The following is a 20,851-nucleotide window of genomic DNA, read 5'->3' on the forward strand; positions in this document are numbered from 1 at the left end:
TCCAGCACCTCGTTTTCTAGAAAAATAGCACTATATGCCACCCATCCAACCAAGTTCTCTGGGCATTTTACATAAACAATAAATTACAAAACAGAATTCATGCCCCAAATGCCAACCCCTAGTAAGTAAAATAAGCATGAAACACAGCGATGGGAAACTTGGTGCAGAAACAGAAGCCCCCGCTAGATTTTAATTAAAAGGCCTGGGACCTGAAGTTCTTCAGCCAACATTTACAAGCTCACAGTTTAACTTGTAAGGGATATCTAGATATACAGTACACGCGTTTCCAAGTGGTTGGGTTTAGGCCAAGTGCACACACAGAGACACATTTCCTTTGCAACACAGAAGCTGACAGCAAGAAATAAATAATAATTATGATTTATTTAAGCTCTGATCCTGTTTCGAGAAATAAAATCAATTAGAGCAAAGAATTTATAGTTCTATATGCTTCGGAGAAGGACACTGTTATGGCTGCAATAAATAAAGTATATGGTTAAGTATAAGTTCAAAACTATTATGACTTAACCACTTCCTTCCTGTAATTTAGGGGTCCAGCTTCGTTAGGTGTTGCAGTGGATTTGCTGGAGTGCCTGGCCAAACAAAAAGGGCTCAGGGAATGTGGGCAGCTGACCTACGTTGAATTACAATAAAATGGATAAGAATCCATGCATCTTCCCCAGGCTTGTTTGCAACATTTGGTGTGATTTCTTTTGCTGCTAAATAGCATGGAAAAGAGTCCTCTGTAATACGTTTCCCTGTAAAATTATGTCAATGGATTGCCTGCCATGATGGCAAGTGGTGTGTGTGTTCATGGAGTAAAGCCCTATACCAGTCATCTACAACCCTACAGATGTCATGGACTCGGACTCCAACTCCCACTGGCCAAGGATGGTGGGATTTCCACTCCAAAATATTTGGAGGGCACCACGTTGGAGAAGGCAGCCCAGTACTGTGGAGAGATCACAGGAAAATGTGAATGAATCTCTCCATGTTCTTTCCAAGAGACTTGAGAAACCTAGGAAGCTGCCTTCTGCTGAGTCAGACCCCTGGTCCATCTTGCTCAATAGTGTCTACACTGAATGACAGCAGATCTCCAGTGTTCCAGGCGGGCTCTCTCACGCAGTCCTATTTGGAGATGCTGGGGATTGAACCTGGGACCTTCTGCATGCAAAACAAATGCTCTTCCACTGAGCCATGGCCCTATCCTCACATTGCACCTTGCCTCTGGAAGCTTTGTTCAGGAACAGTTTCTAGGCCAACTGCAGCACTGAACCTAGATGCCATGCTTTATAACCTTTCCCCATTAGAATGAAGATAAACCATTGGTTACTTTCTCCCATATCAAAGTCCACTGAGGTTGCAGAATTTTTGTCCCTTCCTAATGTTCTGCAAGAGTGATGTACCAGAGCCTGGGGCAATTTGTTCCCCTGCCATTGGTGTACCAAAGCTTGGGGGGTGAGCCTGTCTCCTGCCATTGATATATCAAAGCCTGGGGCAATTCTGCACCCTCCCAATGGTACACCAGAACCTGGGGCAATTTGGTCCTCACTCACTGGTGTATCAAAGCCTGGAGTAATTCTGTTACCTGTCAATGGTTTACTAGATTGCTGCATAAAACTTACTAGAAACCAGCCCCTATCCACAAAGTCCTACTTCTTCATCTACATAAGCCCTACTATGTGTTGCAAGTGTATGGTGCAGTATTTTCCAGAACTCTAGAATACAGCTTTAAGATATGCTGATTATGATTGCATGAGGATAATATGCAAAGAACTAAAATTCTACTCAGTGTCATATGCAGGTGAAAAGTTTATCCAAAATTTCATATCCTAGCTGGGTACTATCAACCATAATACAGCAGGTTTCCGCCGACTTACTGTGCCTTTTAAAAATATATTCTACATTCTTTGTCTGATGTTAATTAGAAGCAAAAAGCCTCTTTCAATATGCAATCAAGGAATGGGGCAGCTCAATCAGAATTTATACCATCAGCTGTCAATGGCCTGACCGCAAGGCCTTAAAATTATGTATCTTTGATTATATTCACGTTTAACCTTATATACAGAAGCCTTATTTTATTATCCAAAATAAGAGCCCAAATAAAAGAAAATGAGCTTCATTCATTCATCAGTGGCTGCTGTTTTCCCTCCCTCCATTGCTAATCATGAGTTTAATTTTTAATGGAAAAGCATTGCTGGCACAATTAACACTCAATTTACATGTGCATCCAAAGACCCAATTAATTAAATTTTATTGATGCCTTGTTGCTCTTTAAAATGTTTTCCAAATGCATCCAAAAGGATTTGAAATAGCTTCAACTGGGTACCAGTGCTTACCTTTTCCCTTGAGTGGCATCCCCAGCATTGGGATTTACCAATGTGCTTGTTACACCAGACCTAAGATGTTCACAAAGATAACATGTGTAGTTCACAATGTCACAATGGCATACACAACTATACTTCAGAGCAGCCTTCCACCAACCTGGGACCCTTCTGATGTTTTGGACTCCAGTTCCCAGCAGCCCCCATGATTCTGGGCAATGTTTGGGGGTGATGGGAGTTGTTGTCCAAGGGTATCTGGCTGGGGAAGGTTGGGGACGTGAATTGGTCGTCAGCTGGTGGATTGGGTTGTGCTTAGGTGAGTAATATCAGTGACACCGAACTGGAGCCCTACATATGCTGTTGGACTACAACTGCCACCATCTTTGACCACTAGCCATACTTGATGGGAGTTGGAGTCCCTAATATCCAGGTGATTCCATATTAGTGATCTCTTGGCTAGATGCTACTGGACTAGACAAGCCAGGAAAATGATGAGGAGATAGACACTGAGGGCAAATAAAATAGCTGGTTAGAAGCACAGAAGGGCAGCCTAGCAGCTCACCCTACAACATGTCATAATGGATGGTAGCAAAGGGCCACAAAGGGTCAGCTTTGGGGAGAGGAAGACACTGGGAAAAGACATTCTCAGGTCAGTCAGTAGGCCTACAGCATGGAGCAGGGGCCCGTGGCACCAAAAATAGGGGGGCTTGGTGAGCTCATGTAAGAGAGGACAGAACCTCCATTGAGGTGCCCTGTTGGATCAAGCCAAAGCATCCTCTTCTCATAGTGACAAAGTAGATGCCTGTGGGAAGCCCACAAGGTGGACTTGAGTTAAGGCTGCCAGACCTTCAGGTGTGCCTGGCCCCCTCCAGGTGGCAAGTGGTAGGCCTGAATCTCCAGGTTGGGTGAGAGTGCCTTTAATAAAAGAATAAAAAAGAATAAAAAAAGATCCTACATGCAGCTTGTTAATATACTTTAAAATTATTGTTTGATCGTCGTCGCCCACCCAAGTGCAGGGAAGTAGGTTAGAGATTTTAATTAGTTAATTGCTTAACACTAAATGGGAACATGTGGCTTCCAAAGGAATGGTCTGGCCCTTTGTTTGCTGGCGTCAGCTGTTTGATATGATTTAAATCTTGTTCCCTCAGCCCCTTAATCCTTCCTAACTCCGACTCATAAGGAGCGGCGAGATGATTTTCGCAAAGCGTGTTGACATCTCAGCGCCACCCTGCAAATAACGTTTGATGCAGCGAGTTCGATATGAATTAAACTGTTACGGCTTCTGCAGTTTATTGTTTACAAATTTGCCTTTAAATAGAGATTTATTGGACATTTCAGTTCCGTGCTGACAGAGCGATATTAATGTTCTCACAAGGGGTGTGTGAGTAAAGCAATCTCTCGCCGGGCTCAGAGAATATCTGTAACTGTCATTCAGGGAGAAGTTTCTTTATTCCTTCCCTCCCTCCCTCTTTGAATTGATCTCCTGTTCAAGCAATAGCTTGGCCTACAGTCATAGCAGATATGGGGACCTCAGGTGGCCTGTGGGGGAAGCCCCCCATTCCAGATATAAGAACTGTCAGTAATGAGGGCTACAGTGGTCAATGGGTCAATTGGTTAGGTCAGGAGTAGCCAATGAGGTGCTCTCCAGATGTTGAAAACTACAAATCCCATCATCCCTGATCATTGGCCTTGCTGGTTGGAGCTGATGGGAGTTTGACTCCAAAAACAACTGGGGAACAGCATGCTGGCTTCCACTGGAGGTTCATTGATATGCAATGCAAGACTATGGTCACATCGATACCATGCATTTAAAGCACTATGATACCACTTTAAACCTAGGAAGATAAATGTTCTTCAAATCATTCAGAATCCTTCATCACAATCCTTGTTATATTCACATTATATGGGCCAATCTATATTTACAATGCTTGTATCGAGGTTCCTGCAGTAGAGATTTTGCCAGATACCCTTTGGATCTCTTCTGGAAATACAGTTCAACTTTTTAAAACAGGAAAGGGGAAGCTACACCCTCCAGATGTTGTTAGATTGCATCTCCCATCAACCCTGGCCAGCATGGTCCATGACCAGGGACATTGTAGTCCAAGAACATTGGGTGGCAGTGGGGTGGCACAGCATCCACATACCTGCCCTAGGATATGTCCATTAGATGGTTGGGATGTTTCTCCTGGTGGAAAGTCACCTTCTGTGGGCAGAGGTTTCTTCTCACACATCCTCCAACTTAACAGAAGGAAATATGGGTACTTGGAGCAGTGGAGACAATGCAGGTTCCAGCACAGTGAGAGCAAACTTCTCTTACCACTCTTGGACACAGATGGATGGGAGGTTGCCTGTTCTTGATGGGGTTACACTCCCTCTGAAGGAGTGGGTACATAGCTTGGGGGTACTCCTGGATCCATTGCTGTTGCTTGAGGCTCAGGTGGCCACAGTGGAATGAAGTGCCTTCCATCAGCTTTGGCTGGTGGCCCAACTGTGCCCCTATCTAGACACGAATAGCCTCACTTCTGTGATCTATGTTCTGGTAACCTCTAGGTCAGATTACTGCCATGTGTTATGTGTGGGGCTGCCTCTGAAGATGGTTCAGAAACTGCAGCTGGTGCAGAAGCCAGCAGCCAGGTTGCTCAATGGGGCAAGATGGCTTGAAAATATGTTGCCAATCCTGGCTGCACTGGCTGCCAAATAGTTTCTTGGCCCAGTTCAAAGTGCTGCTTTTGACCTATAAACGGCTCAGGACTGCAATACATCAAGGATCACCTCTGAGGCCCTTCTTTGTGTGTCTTCTCCACAAGAGGTCTTCAGGGTGGCAACACGAGAACAGGCCATTTCTACAGTGGCTTCCCATTTGAGGCTTGCCTGCTGCTTTTGTTACACATATTTAGGCACCTAGCAAAAATGATTATCTTTAGGCTTTTGGCCAATTAAACAATCTATGGCTATTTAAACTGGGGGCGGGGAGAATTATTGCTTTGGTTTGTTATTGTGGCATGTATTTTTGTGTTTTTATATTGCAAACCACCCTGCGATCTTTGTGAGGCACCTCAGATGGATGGAGAAGCGGCCTATAATGATTCAGGAAAATAAATATTCTCTAAAGTATTCAAAATCGCAGGCCAGGCAGCCTCCCTGCACACAAGGTTTTATTCAATTTTATAAATTCATTGTATTTAAAGAGAACATTTCAGGTATTCCAACAATGGACATTTAAGAACAAAAAATATATAAGAAAGTGAGAAGCTGAAATGTTTAACTAAACAGTGTTAGATCCAGCTCTTTCGACACTTGCTTATTTTCATATATGCAATCATGTACACCACAAAGAAAGGATTAGAAGAGCAGAAAGTACAGGGAACAATAAAGTAGCAAAGGAAATGTTAAAAGAGATTTTCTGCTGGAAGCTTGGGAAAATAAAATTGTCTTCACCTAGTGTAGGGATGGGAATCATCAAGCCCGAAGGCCAAATATGGCCCTTCAGTCCTATCTCTCTGGTCCTGGGGTCACTCCTCAGGCAACACCTCCCCGACCTGCCACCTTTCCGCTAAGCCACACCCCTGACCAAGGGCCTGCTTCACACCCTCCTTGAGTGGTTTTTGCCTGGCTTGGTTGTATCCTTGAACTCTCATCATGCCTCCTGGAGGACAGAGAGCACATGTGTAGAAACGTGCCTGCTATATGAAGTTTACATCCATTGGTCCGCCCACTTTGGTCTCTGGCCCCACCCACCACCAACATGTGGCCCCTAGAAGGTTGCCCTGAAGGGAATGTGGCCCTCAGGTCACCCCTACTGTCAAGGCTCTAAAAGAGGCTTCCTCAACCTCGGCCCTCCAGATGTTTTGAGACTACAATTCCCATCATCCCTGACCACTGGTCCTGCTAGATAGGGATCATGGGAGTTGTAGGCCAAAAACATCTGGAGGGCCGAGGTTGAGGAAGCCTGCTCTAAAACATCCTTTTAAGAAGTAGTCAAGTTTTCTAGGGTCACCTCTGTGGTTCAGCATGGAGAGGATTTCACCCACCCCTCCTGTCTATCCTGACAGGAATTTTCCTTCCTCAGTTGCCAACCTCAGAGGCAGGCAGCTGACTTATCCCTGTAGGTTTGGAATGAAACTTTTTTTTTGTGAGAGAGAGGACTGATGATGATGATAATAATAATAAAAAATCTTTCACAGTGGAGAGCAGTGTTACATCTCTCTCCCCCCCCCCAGCTTCCCTCTCTGTCATCAGCCCTCGTAGTCTTATTTCATAAAAATGTCGGCTATTAAGTTAACATTATTTAAAGGGCTTTAGGTTGTAGTTACTGAATGCAACCTAAGCTATATCCATAAAGGGCTGACATTGATCCTGGGTTGTATAAAACATGATACAGACAGGCACTAAATAAATTATCTGTATACTGCTTCCAAAGCATCTCTATTTATCACTGCAGTAATGATAAGGATCTGATTTAAAATGAACCCTGGTGTGGGTCAAATCCTAGCACAAACCGTAATATGATCAGCGAGAGAGTGCTGATAACCCTGAAACAATATGAAGAAATCCTGTCAGATAAATAAAACAAACTGGCTTGTCCATTAGAGAGAGAGAGAGAGAGAGAGAGAGAGAGAGAGAGAGAGAGAGAGAGAGAGAGACGGGAGGGGGGAGGGAAGAGAACCAGCAATTTCCCCAGCAAGACCAATACAATTTCTTTTCAAGAAGTAGAAGCATCGTGGTTGCACTTGAAACTCTGGCTGCCATTTCATGCTTCGTAAGAACACAACACGAGCTGCTTAATTATTTTTTTCTCCCTTTGGGAAAAGCCCTGATGACCATTATTATTATTATTTTATGAAACACCTTTTACAAATACGCCTCGAGGTGATTTATAGATATATCATCAAAACAGCGCAATTTGTTTTAAAACAGTACAAAAATCCCTAACAATAGTTTTGTAAACAATACAAAATGAACACCCAAAGCAAAAACCTTTTCATCCAGCTGGTTGTTGCAACAAAAATATCTTCAGGGATGCTGTATAACAGGGGCAACCACACCAAAAGCCATGCCCTAAGTTTCTGTGACTTGGGATCCTGATATTTTTGGGGACTTTCAGTAGAAACTCTTCTGCAGAACACCCAGTGATGTACTGGGTATATCGGAGGTAGAAGGCAGCCTCTCAAGTAAGCTGATCCTATTCAAGTGTTTATTACATTTCTACACTGCCTTTCTGCCAAAGTATTCAGGGAGATTTATGGTTTAAAATAATGGTTAAGAGACACAAAACAACAGGAATCAAAGCTCACTTCCAGAAGACCCGTCTGTTGAGCATTGGATTGAAGTTTGTGACCTCACCTGCCTTTTAAAAAGCCTGATTATTTCACATTAATCTATTCTAGTCCTTTAGCATGCTCAAGTCCCAGTATGAAAGGTAAAGGACCCCTGACAGTTAAGTCCAATCGCAGATGACCCTGGGGTTGCGGCACTCTTCTTGCTTTACAGGCCGAGGGAGCCGGTGTTTGTCCGCAGACAGTTTTTCTGGGTCACGTGGCCAGCATGACTAAGACGCTTCTGGCGAAACCAGAGCAGTGCACGGAAATGCCATTTACCTTCCTGCCAGAGTGCTACCTATTTATCTACTTGCACTTTTGGGCGTGGTTTCAAACTGCTAGGTTGGCAGGTCCCAGTATACCTCACAGCAATTCTGTAGGGTGGGCCAGTACTGTTATCCCCATACTGCAGCTGGGAGGCTGAGGCGATGAGAGAAAGAGTGAGTTTCCTAAGGTCACCAAAGAAGCAGTTTTGCATAGGTGAGAGTGGAGGCTAGGGATTTTCAGCTCCCTCTGTTGCAAACGTTTAAAGCGCAGGAAGCACAAGTTCTCATTTCTAACTTGGAAATGATTAGGTCAGACTGTATGATGGAGGAGTGAAAATAAATGGGAGGGCCTTTAGAAGAAAGTGACAGGAAGCAGGTCATAAAGGACGGATTATAGAAACAAAAAGGTGTGAGCCACAAAGGCCATTAGGGGGTTAAATTGGCATCAGTGTTAAGTCAATTAGCAGAGGTTTAGGCAGCAGGCAAGGTATGGTTGGATATCAGTCATGGTTCCAAATGGGATTAGGATCCATGGATACTATGGGAAGTGGCAGCAGTGCCGAACAGCACAAAGTGACTGAATGCTGTTGAAATGCCAAAACCCTCACATTCACCACCGGAATGTCCATGCTTCTTAATGTGCATCATGCCAATGGATATTGCTACTACAACAATTCATTTTTTAAAGCACCCTTTAAACCACCATCTCAAAGCAATTTGCACATTGGATAATTAAGAGCAGTTAGAAAACCAGAAAACCATCAAATGCATTTAAAAGCAAGACTAAAACCTCAACACTTGTGGCAAAGACCCATTTATCCAGCTGGGAAAGTAGGTCAGGGGAAAAAATGTATTGAGCTGTTTTTGTAAAGTGCAGATTGTGAGTGCCTGCTGTATCTTGACAGGGATGCTGTTCCACAGAACAGGAGCAGCCACTGTAAAGGCCCTGTTCTGAGTTCCTGCAGAGTGGCCTACTGAGATCATTGGAACTTGCAAGAGAAACTCCTGTAAACCGCAGCAATCTACGGGGTGTATAAGGGATAAGGTGGTCTCTCAAGTATCCTGGCCCTGACTTGAATAGAACCTTATATGTTAGCACCAACACATAAAACCAGTGAACAGGGTGCCAGAGGTGGGGGTGTCAGTACTAATTCTGGTGCAGAAATTTGATTCAGTGCACTTTTAAAGGCAACCCTACCTAATCTTCACTTCCTGGAAAAAAAAATGTAAGCAGCAATACACGTCCATCCTTCAAAATTCACACTTCAAAATTCACACATCTCTGATTTTTGTCAAGTAATATACATTAAATAGAGCCTATATTAGGGTAAAGTGTGCATAAGAATGCATATAAATGTACGTGACAATAAGGTACATAAATGTGTTCTATTAAGGATGACTGCTTTGCACAGATGTGCATATTGGGCAAACTGAACATACAAAAAATGTTTACACGGGGAGACAAAGGCTGATGAGTGTTCATGAAGATTTGTTTTTTTAAATCGCAAGCCAATGTGGAAATGGGGAGCGTTGAATATTTCTGTAGTCCCTTTTCTAATTCCTTTCTGTAGTCTCTAACATTAATTAAATAATAATAATAATAATAATAATAATAATAATAATAATAATGGTCATTTCATTGTCAGGTTTTGCCCATCCCATTGTAGTGGCAGGGGAGTGACCAGTGGATTATGAAGAATGGTCTATGCTACAATTCAATCCTAAACTGAAGGCCCATATTGTTAGATCTGCACTTCTGAAGCCCACCCCATATAGCTGTGTTAACCAATCTTTTAATTTTTCTTATAAATTTTTACTCACCCATTAGGTTATTCTTAATTAGGCTTATGCTTAATTAGGTATTCTATGTTTAAATCTATGTTTGGTTCTTGCTCCTATTTATTTAATAATTATTTGCTTAGATTCATACTGTTATGCTATTTATTTAGATGTTTTGCTTATGCTGGTCTATGACCATAATAAAGTCCTTGACTTGACCAGCGGATGATGGTTCTTCTGGAAGGTAGGGTGGTGGTTCCTCCTCCAATGACTCTTTTTTTTAAAAAAAAAAATTTTTATTGGGTTTTCACATTTTATATAGACACAAACAACACACATAACACCAAAAACAAACATAAAAACAACAAACATGAATAGTTCCCGAAAATCTTATTTTCTAACCCTAGTCCTTGACTTCCCCCCACCCCCTCCCCTGCATCCCTGTTCCCAGATTTGTGTCAGCAAGTTGGCATTTCTTCCGTCTTAGTATTAGTCCTTTTATAAAAAAACAAAAATAATTTTTCCCTAAGTTGGACCCCAATTCTCTTCCCTCGATTTCCCATTTTTTCTTACATAATTTTCTTATTACTAAACCCCCTGGTCTTGAGTGTTGTTTAAATTTAAATACTTCCCTCCCTCCCATCCCCGCTTTGCGTCCTTTCCCAAGACATGTCCAAAATAACAGTTTTTAGCCTGGATTCCGCACATCCGAGGCTCTCAAATCTCTTTCAGTCCCTCTCCGCCAATTTTGTTGGTAGTCCTTTTTGTCTATCATCGAGTCTCGAAAGAATTCCTTAACCATCAATCCAATCAGTCCATAGTCTCTTCCCATATTTAAAGGCAACTGCTGAGGAATTTCCACAAGGCCTAAGTCTTGGTGATAGTCAAAAACAAAGTCTATGTGGAGGCCCCAATTGTACTTCTTTATTTCAAGTTCCTGAATTCCATAAAGTCCCAGGGCCTCCACTTTCGTCTTCTGTATCTTTCGTAGGCTTAAAGTAGATTTAATCCAATAGTCTCCTTGCTTGTGTTCTCCAGATGCCGGCTTCTGGTTAGTATTTTCCCAGATAACTTGTTCTCTTTCTTGTTTTGTCTTCTCCTCTTCTTTGTTTATAGTTTCGAATTCAGCTGTGGGTTCTTTCTCACTCAGGCCCTCATTACATTCAGCAGAACTACTTGTTTCCAAATCCAAGGTCGTCAATTGTTTACTCATAGCTGTAGTCTGCTCCTGTAAGGTTCCCACCAGTGAAAACATCCTTTCGATTTCTCTCAGTATCTTTCCATCCACAGCCATTGTAATTCCACAGAATTCCCCCTAGAGGGAATCTGGTTACTGAGTAATCTTTTCTCCAACAATCCTCTGTCCTATTGTTGTTTCTTTGTTTCCCAAAATTTTAGTTCAATTGTAACTCCTTTTAATCCGGAGAGGTCTTAAACAGCGATTTTTTCACTATTAATAGTCCATTTGACAGCTTTTGACAGCTGTCAAATTCTGCTCCTCTATACAGGCTCCAAAGCAGGTCGCTCCCGGGCCCGGGAGGGAGGGTTGTTTGCCACAAAACAAAGACTCTTCCAACACTCCACTCTCCTGCTCAAATTTACCTTTCTAAATCTTGGAAGTTACTGTCTTTTTAAAACTCACCCTTTACAGGGTAGGCACTCCAGCTTAGCTCTTATTTCATTGCTCTGGATCGTCTGCAAGGGGGGGTGTGGGGACTTCCTTTTGGCACACCCCCCGGTCGTCTTAAATTCAAAAGGTAAAAATTTTTAAGTTCAGTTCCAAATTACTCACGGGTTCTTTTTTCAGTCCGAATTTCAAGGAAGGAAGTCAGCGCTCTCCGGTTATGGCTCGCGGCTTCGCTCAGCGGCGGTAGCGGTCGACTCTCAGTGCCACGCCGTCCCCTGTATCCCCTCCGCAGCCTTTAAAAAGGCTCATTGCGAATCAGGGGGGGCGCTTAAGGCACCCGCCGAGTCTTCAGTCCGCAGGCTTCTGCGTCTGCGGTTTTTAAGGGTCCCCGTGTCGCCGGCACGGCAAAGACCCATCCACCGCTGAGCCGATTCCCTCCGGAGCTCGGAGGGAATCCGCCATTTCCCGATCGCGCCAACCCGGAAGTTCCTCCTCCAATGACTCTTGGTCCTCTGGTCAATGGCAAAAGCTAGAGGGTGTGTCCCTTATGCTGCTGGCTAATGCTGAGTCAGACTATTGGTGTATCTAACGCAGTGCTGTCTGCAGCAACTAGCAGTGACTCTAAGGAATGTCAGGTAGAGGCAGTGGTGGCTTGTGACCATTGGAACTGGTGGGGCAGAAGGCAAGGAGGCCAGCAGTAGGTGGAGCCAGAGAGCCAATGACAGGCAGAGACAACTAACCCATCCTTCAACAATGAAGGGGTGATTACATCACTTTGTAACGTGCCCTGTACACTACTATGGAATAACTCACACATTTGCAAATTTGCACTGTCTAAGCACTCGCCCAGAAAGCTATTTTCCCACCCTGGGATCCTCTGCATTCATTAGCATGTCACTCTTGAAAAGTAAGTCAGGAGTGGATTAAGTCCCATCTGGCCATTTAATTGAGTTAACAAACAGAGACAAGATAAGGATGCTTACTTAGGCAGCATCAACAGCATGGGGTGGAGAAACATGCATTACAAACTAAGGAGGTTCAGAATCTTTCCAGCTCAGGATTCTATTGGCTGCTTCCAGAAGTGCAGAGCATTGGAAGTAGTGGGTAGGATTGTCAGTTTTTTCTGAAGCTCAAAGGGTGGAGCCTGGAAGAGTAGCATCGGTCAGAACAGAGCATAGACGTCAAGTGTCCCTTATTTGAAGGGACAGTCCCTTATTCCAGCGCCATGTCCTGCTGCTGTCCCTTATTGATGGATGTCCCTTAAATGATGTCCCTTAAATTTCAAAGGAAGCAGCTCCTCTCCCTCCCTCCCTGCCGGCCAGGGAGGAGGGAGGCTCCAACTGTGTTGCTTGGCTGTGTTGCTCACCCAATAAGAAGTCTAAGAACGACTGGGGGGTGGAGCTTGCATGCCTTGTGTGTGGCTAGTTAATGCAAGCTGAGGGGTTTTTTGAATGCTGGACGCCATTTTGTTGCACGTGCTGCTGCAAACTTTGCAGTGCAAAGCCAGGGCAGGGAGCCATCTTAAGTTGAGGCTGCATAGACTTGTGGTGCATGTGATTCAGATTCTATTCAGTTGAACCTCTGGTTACAAAGTTGGTTGGACAGTGTTCTCGAAGCTACCAGCATGAGTTTGACCAGATTGCAGGAGGAAAGGAAGACTGGAGTGCCTGGAACAGGTGAGGCTGCAGGTCCCTTATTTTGACTGCTAGTCCCTTATTTTCAAGGCTGCTGGTCCCTTATTTTCAAATCTGTAAGTTGACAGCTATGGAACAGAGGGTGTAGCTGGCAGAGGCCATGGTATGTATCCTTCAGTCTAACCTGCTTAGGAGCTCTCTTCAGAACTCTGCACTCAATGGACAAAGGTCCAAGAGGAACCCACATATGTGGGCTGTGATGGCCGGGGTCCATTGGGCCTAGTAGGGTTGAAGGCAGGGAGCCCAACATAGGGTCGTAGCTAGCTGCTCCAGCACCCGGAGTGGTGGGGGCAGGGCGATCCGCCCACGGGGCGCCGCAGCGATCCGCCCAGGGGGGCGCTGCGGCGAGCTGCCCATGGAGTAAGCCTGGCGGACGCAAGACCCACGATGCCGTTTCAGACAGTGCAGGGCCCTGAGCCACCGCGTCACTCCTAGGAGAGATGCGTGGCTCAGGCGCACTGCAGGCCAGGCCCCACAGTAAGTGCCACCCCTCACAGTGTGCCATTTTGTCACCCCCTCAGGGATGACACCCAGGATGGACCGCACCCCCGCATCCCCCTTTCTACATCCCTGGCCCAACAGTTCTCGTTTTGTCCCAGGTGGCGGCTGGCTGAAGGTTGACTGAGGCTGATGGGGCAGTGCCCCATAATGCCTAATGAACAGGCCTCTGCTTCTGAGTGGGAGTGGGGCATTGGGGGCTTGAGGGAATTCTACACACTTTTAAATGCTTCACGTTCAGGGAATTAAAATAAAATAAATATGAATCTGATGCCATGTCACCACAATTAGGTTCCAGGTGGCCTGCTTCTATCCCAATCAAACCAAATGAGTTTTGTTTTGTTTTTTAAAAAGTCCCTTTTTTGCTGAGATATTTTTACGTGAAAGTTCTCAGATATTTCCAGATTGTGTAGGCATATTTGTGGTTTAAAATAACAAGCAAGCTGAAGTGCCCAACAAATATTTCTCAGCTTAATTGCCATGGTTTCCCCTCTCATTTGCACTTTTAATCCATTTTTAATCTTTTAAAGAGGACCTTCTTCAGCCCCAGGAATCTGTGTTCTAAACAGCAGAGGGTGGGACGTTTGCGGCCTGTGAGGGGCTGTGACGTGCTGTCCCCTACTCCTTTGCAATCCCTGAGAATTATGTTTAGAAGGTTCAGAGTTTTGTATGGACAGAAATGTTGTTAGAGCGTGGTCTGATAACGTCAAGGTCACAGGTTTGATCTCCATAAGGGACAGCTGCATATTCCTGCATTGCCGGGGGTTGGTCTAGATGACCCTCAGTGTCCCTCCCAACTCTATAGTTCTATGAGAGTGAGAGAAGCCCTTTCCAGGGTAGGGCAGCATTAAGACAGCAAGCTCAGCTCGGAAGTTGCACTTTTTCACACGGCACAGAGTTAACCTATGAAACTCACTCTCAAAGGAAGCAGTGATGGCCGCCAACTTGCATAGCATTAAAACTTTGCTATTTCATGTTGCTCTTGTGCTTTTAGCAGCAGCTTAGTTAGACTGGAAAGTTGTCAGTACATGAGATAATTATTAGTGGCACAGGAGCATGATCCACCATTATTTTCTGGTCAGTTGACAACCCCAAGCGTGGGACTAAATGCTTTTATCCTTGAAACATTCAGAGCAACAACAACAAAAGTTCCAGGTGTCCTTTCTGACTCTCTGTGTTTGGTTCTTCCCCCTTCCCCCCAATTCTCTCTCTCTCTCCTTTTATTGCCAACCTCCTGTGCCAAAATTCACAGTCCTGTCGAGATGGCTGGATGACAGAAACTCCGAGGAAGACAACCCTTGTTTATTAGCAATTGCCGTGAATGCCCTTCCTGTAATTAACCTCCTTTTCTCGGGTACAACTATTTGCTCATCAGCTCTCTCATAAACAGGAGTTCCATTTCTGTTATTGTTCAGGGAGATGAGTCAGTGGAGGAGAACGCTTATCTCCAGCCACATTTTTCACCATCTTTTGTCTGCGTTGAGTTATTAGTCACTTCTACCTACGAGATGACAAGAGGGCGAAAAAGATTCGGGTCTCTTCCTCCCGCCCTCCCCTTCCTTTTCATGTGTCCAGGATGCAAAGAGAACAGAATCAAAGTGGCGAGGAATTGGGGTTGGGGGGGGGAGAGAGACCCCTTATAAAATTCCTCCTTCCGTTAGAAATACACTTTGCCTGTATGATCACTGAATCATAACCGAGAATTCCGGGCTCTGGCTGGCTGGCGGGGAGGTCTGTAAAGCTGAATAAGCAGGCTGCTTGGTTTGTAGGCCATCAAGAGACAAAGGCGGAAGGGTTGTTTTAACATTTTTCAAGCATTCAAAGAGAGTTGGGCTACAAGGCTGGTCTTTTGTCCGGGACTTGCAGGGATTGGGGGAGCTGAAGGGGGTGCAGGAGAGGGAAGAATAGTTCCTCCAGGAAAATGCCAGACAATAAAAGCATGCACAGTTTCTCTGCGGGCAGAAATGTTTCATTTAGTGAGAACTAGACTTTTACACTATGCATTGTGGGCAGAGTCGGTGTCAGGAGTCAGAATCCCTGAGCACCTACTGAGCTCTGCACACTGAAGCGGGGGCCCCAGTGCTGACCCCTAGCACCCCCTGGCTTTGCTCTTCCTCCTGGACATGGCTGGTGTGTAACCCCCTCCCCCCTCCACCAGCAGGCACGCAGCAATCAAAGAAGGAGGAGGAGGATCATTGGTGACATGGATAAGGGCAAAGCTCAATCAAGCAGGAGTGGTGTAGTGGTTAGAGCATTGGACCAGGACCTGGGAGACCAGAGTTCAAATCCCCACTCAGCTATGAAACTCACTGGGTGACCTTGGGCTAGTTACTCACTCACAGCCTAAGCTGGGTTGTGAGAAAGAGCCTAAGCTGGGTTGTCTGTGTCAGGAGCTGGAATCAGGAGTAGGTCTGCAATAAAACACCTGGTGTCAACTCTTTATTCAAAGAAACCAAAACAGTGCAGTCCTATTGATCACAGCTCTTCTTCCAAGCAGGTCTTGCCCCAGTGAGGCAGTTGAAAGGACTGAAGGTCCCTGCCTTCCCATCACTCTCTAAGGCTCCTTCCCCAGTTCCTTCCCCAGCAACCTGAAGCTCCTTTGTCTTGTCTCTCTTTGCTCTGCCCTCTTCATTCCTCTTCATGTTCTGGGAGACCAGGGGAGCTGGTCACATCTGGAGGGGGACACACCCTGGATTCTTCAGCATCTTGTCTCATCTCTGTCTCCTGGCCCCCCTCCTCTCCTGCCTCTGAGTCTGGACTGTTTTCGGCCACAGCCTCTTCCTGCTCACTAAATCCTATTGCCTCTTCAGCTTCCAACACCTCCTCCTCCCACTCTGCTCCCTCTTCTCCCTTTGACCACTCATCATCATACCAACACCAATCACTGTACTTCTTCCCACGGGGGTTCCCACGGGAGCTCCCCAGATGGTGTCTCCCACCATTCCTTGGCATCCAGCCAGTCCATGACAGTATGTCACCTTGGACATACACAGAATTTGAAGAATAATAATGTTTCAAACTGTGTGTTAATCCAGGAGGTGCAAATTAGGTTGGTTCACTGAAAAATGCAGACTGAATGACATCTTATTTCATATCCAGAGCTTACTCAGCATTTGCCCAAAGCCTTTGCTCCCCCCCCCACCCAAAAGAACACCTTTGGACCAAACCCTGATTTCATGCATTAGAGTTTTAGGACCCCATTTACAAACCAAATCTCTTAGCCACCTTACTGTAACTGTTGTCAGTCTCCTTAACCAGACTCCTCTGCAACTGCTACCCTGCCATGCTCCCAGTTCGCTCTGTCAGTTGTAGGCTTAAGCTGTATCAGCCTTGGGTTTTTGTTTTGGCTGGCTTATTTTCCTTCTCTCAGTGGGAGTGGCAACTAAGTGCCAGAGCTCTGCCAGATCGGTCGTTCAATATAGACCATGGTATTTATAGAAACGAGATGGACAGTGCACTAGCATACTATTGCATTTCTTTTTTAAGAAGAAAAACAAAACACCAAACTTTTTAGAATTAAAAGGAGACTGAACCACAATTATAAGCCTGCAACCAACATTAAGGTCAGCACAGACAGAAACGATATGGTACCGCTGTGCTTCTAGTGCTTGCCTAGTCAAATCTAGGTTGTGGCTGAATTTGCCTTCAGGGCATTTGCTCCTAACACTTAGGTCTTAAAATGTTATGCCACAGAAAGGGTGTCTGTATGGAGGGACTCAGACGCAATCTGGTGATGAGCTATAAAATGCCATGGGGTGGTTTTAGACAAGCCATTATTTCACAGCCAATCCTATCTTGCAGGGGTAGTTGTCATGAGTCTGAAATCTGTTCTGAGCTCCCTGGGAGAAAGCGGGGAAAGAAATGCAACAGGCAACAAATGGGTTTGGGTGGTTAGGACTTCCCCATGAACTGGCTAAGTTGCGTAGGGATGGAAAGACCTGTCACCTTAGGCTCTCTCAGGTTCTCATTCTTCCAATCTTAAATTTGCTTTCCCACATTTTTTCAACATTGAATTTCTTTCTTTCTTTCTTTCTTTCTTTCTTTCTTTCTTTCTTTTTGAAAATTCTTCAGTGTTTTTGTGTAAATTTCTCCCAATTTTTGTATGTAGTTTTGGCCCATTTTTGCAAACATTTCCTCACAATAGAATACATATTTGTATGTTCTTTTCAATAATATGTTGATTTTATGCACCCTTTCCCTGAATATATTCATTTTTTGCAAACATTGTTTGAGAGGAGAATTGCATCGTGAAATTTGCACATGCACCCATTTTGAAGGATGACCGGGCTCCAGTTCTCATATTGTTTCAGAAGTGTGAATTTGATAACTCTGGCTTTAAATGTGAACTGGATTTAATCTCTCCCACCAATCCCTGAACCCATGACAACTATAATCCAGTCAGCTAATAAACAAGCAGGCAATGATTCTGAATGAGATTTTCTCCCTCTCTCAGGACACTAGAACTTGTGGACATCCAATGAAGCTGGGTGTCAGAAGATTCAGATCAGATAAAAGAAAGCACTTCTGCACACAATATATTGATAAACCCTGGAACTCATTCTTGCAGGGAGAAGTGAGGGCCACCAACTTGGAAGGGCTTTAAAAGAGGATTGGACAAATTCATGAAGGATATGGCTACCAGTGGCTAGTAGCTACGATGGCTATGTTCTACCACCACACTTGGGGGCAGTATGCTTCTGAATACCAATTCCTGGAAGCCACAGATGAGGGGAGTAATATTGTGCTCAAATCCTGCTTGCAAGCATCCCACTGAGGTATCTGGTTGACTGTTATGAGAACAGGGTGAAGAACTAGATGGGCCATTGGCCTGATCCAGCAGGTTTTTCCTGTATTTTTATTGTGTTTCAGTGAGCTATATGAACAAGTGGGATTTGCAAAAATGTGGGCGTATGAAAGTGCAGATGTGTGCTTGGGCCACCCTTTCCATTCTCCTACCCTGCCCATCACTATTTTCACCTGTATCTAATCTTTCTTCCCATCTCTCATGGTCTTCTCATCCTTCTCCATCCATCATTCTCCATCCATCATCAGCCCCACCTACCTTCACAGGCTTGCTGTGAGGATAGAATGTGGAGAGGAAGAACCACATACACCATCCTGAGGTCCTTGGAGGAAAAGCGTCTGCATTGCTGCCTCCAGCAGTGAAGGTAGAATTTACCTATTGCAGATTAAAAGCCTGTTAGGTGTGCAGAGGCCCATTTGTATGAATATTTTCGGCAGCCCAAGCTGATGCACTTCTGCTGAGAAGCAAGTTTCACTGTGTTCGGTGGTGCTTACTTCCTAGTCAGGTATTATGTGGGTGGTATTAGAATAAAAAATTTAAAAACCCAATTTAAAAGCCTTTAGGCAGTGGGATTACAGATGGAGTCTCTCCCCCACCCCTTCTTTCAGCTTTGTGTTTCTACAGTTTACTTAATTATAGCTGAACAGTCCCTCATTCTGTCAACAAGCTAAGAAGTCCCTTTTTGCTGCTCCAGCCCTTCGCTCCGCTATGATTCTTCTGCTAAGGGGGAGGGCATCGGGTTGAAGATGTGTGCTTCCTGATTTTCATCTGGGGAAAAGAAAACCAGCAGCTGGAGAGAGGAATTCCATTTAAAAATGGGATAAACCAGAGTGTTCTAAGTCCTGATCTGCGAGTTTCGCCACCCTGAGTGGTGTGAAACTGACAGCGTGAAGACCATCTTTTCTCTTCTCTGCCCCTACCCCATCCCCAACTCCGTTCCACAGCTGTATTTCTAATCAGCAGAAGATACATCTTTCTTGGAAAGTCAAGCGCTCTCTCTCTCTCTCTCTCTCTCTCTCTCTCTCTCTCTCTCTCTCTCTCTCCCGTCCCTGCAACATTCTTAACCTTCTATCTTATGTATGGATCACTGGTTAGCTTAGAAATGCACGGACACAAAAGCAGCGACTGACATGTGTGGCTTGACGGCAGTAATGGCCGTTTATAAGCCTAATCCATCACATTTAGTGGACACCTCCATTTTTGTCCCTCTGAAAAGGTATAAAAAATAAAACGGTATGGCTCGGGCTCAGAGGTGCCTTGGTAAATATTTTAACTATTTACAAGATCCCCCACAATAACAAAAGGAGCATCTGTGGCCCATTTACCCAGAGGCCTCTGGATGCTGGAAGGCAACCCAGATGCTGCTCAGAATTCCCTCACAACAATGAGAAACTCTTCACAACTAGGACACGCCTTCTGCGTTCTTTGTCGCAAGATGGTGGTTGACATTCGAAAGGCGTTCTCTCGTTCCCACGCATATAGGTTTCGGTGACGTGGGCCCAGCCTCCAAATATATCCAGTATTCTTCACACATGCACACACAAATGAATTAGCTATAGGAAGAAAAAGCAAAATGTCCACATGGAGGGCATGGAGAAAACCTCATCATCATAGGATAACTCTTGTGCTCTGATTAGCAATGTTTTCTTTCTCGCCCGTATTTTATCTGAAACAGTTCAAGGTTAGCTTTGTGTCAGAGTCTTAGATAAACTTCAGCTGCTACTTGGCAAGTCCAGCAACTTTGCCTCCTCTCTTCCTCTCTGTGCCCTGTATTTTGTTTTCACATCACCTCATCAGACCAAAAGTTTAGGGCACCAGGTGATAAAACAATTCTATCATTCTTTTTATCCTTATTTGTGTTCAGAAGAAACAACAAAGGCTATGTTTTGGGCCATGTCCACAGCATGGGTTGCATCCAACAAGGTTCAGCTCAGAGAAGACCCATTGAAATTCATGAACCTAAGTTAGCCCAATTCATTCATTTCAATGATTCTCCTCTGAGTAGAACTAACATTGGCTTCAACTCTATGCACCTCAGCCACTATGACACCAAACACTCACAGCTTTCCCCAAAGATCCTGGGAAGAATCCTATCCTAGTGGGTAGAGTGTTGGCCTAGGACCTGGGAGACCAGGGTTCAAATCCCCCCTCAGTCATGAAGCACACTAGGTGACCCCAGGCCAGTCACTGCCTCTCAGTCTAACGCTAACTTATCCCACAGGGTTGCTGTGGGGATTAAATGAGGAGGGCAAGGACCATGTATGCCACTTCAAACTCCTTGGAGGAAAAGGTGGGATAGAAATCTAATAAATGCAATAAATAAATAATAGTTTGCTGGGGTGCTGAGAGTTGTTGGGAGACCTCTATTCCCCTCATAGCACTACATCCTCAGAGTGGTTTAACCGTCAATTCTTCCCAGGGAACCCTGAGAATTATAGCTGTGAGGGGAATGGAGAATCTCCTAACAACTCCCAGTACCCTTAACAAACTACACCTCCCAAGAAGCTGGAGTTGGAAAAAGCCACGACTCTTTAAAAGTGCTGA

The sequence above is a fragment of the Podarcis bocagei genome (genome assembly GCF_964188305.1).
Source record: "Podarcis bocagei genome assembly, chromosome: 7".
NCBI lineage: Eukaryota > Metazoa > Chordata > Lepidosauria > Squamata > Lacertidae > Podarcis > Podarcis bocagei.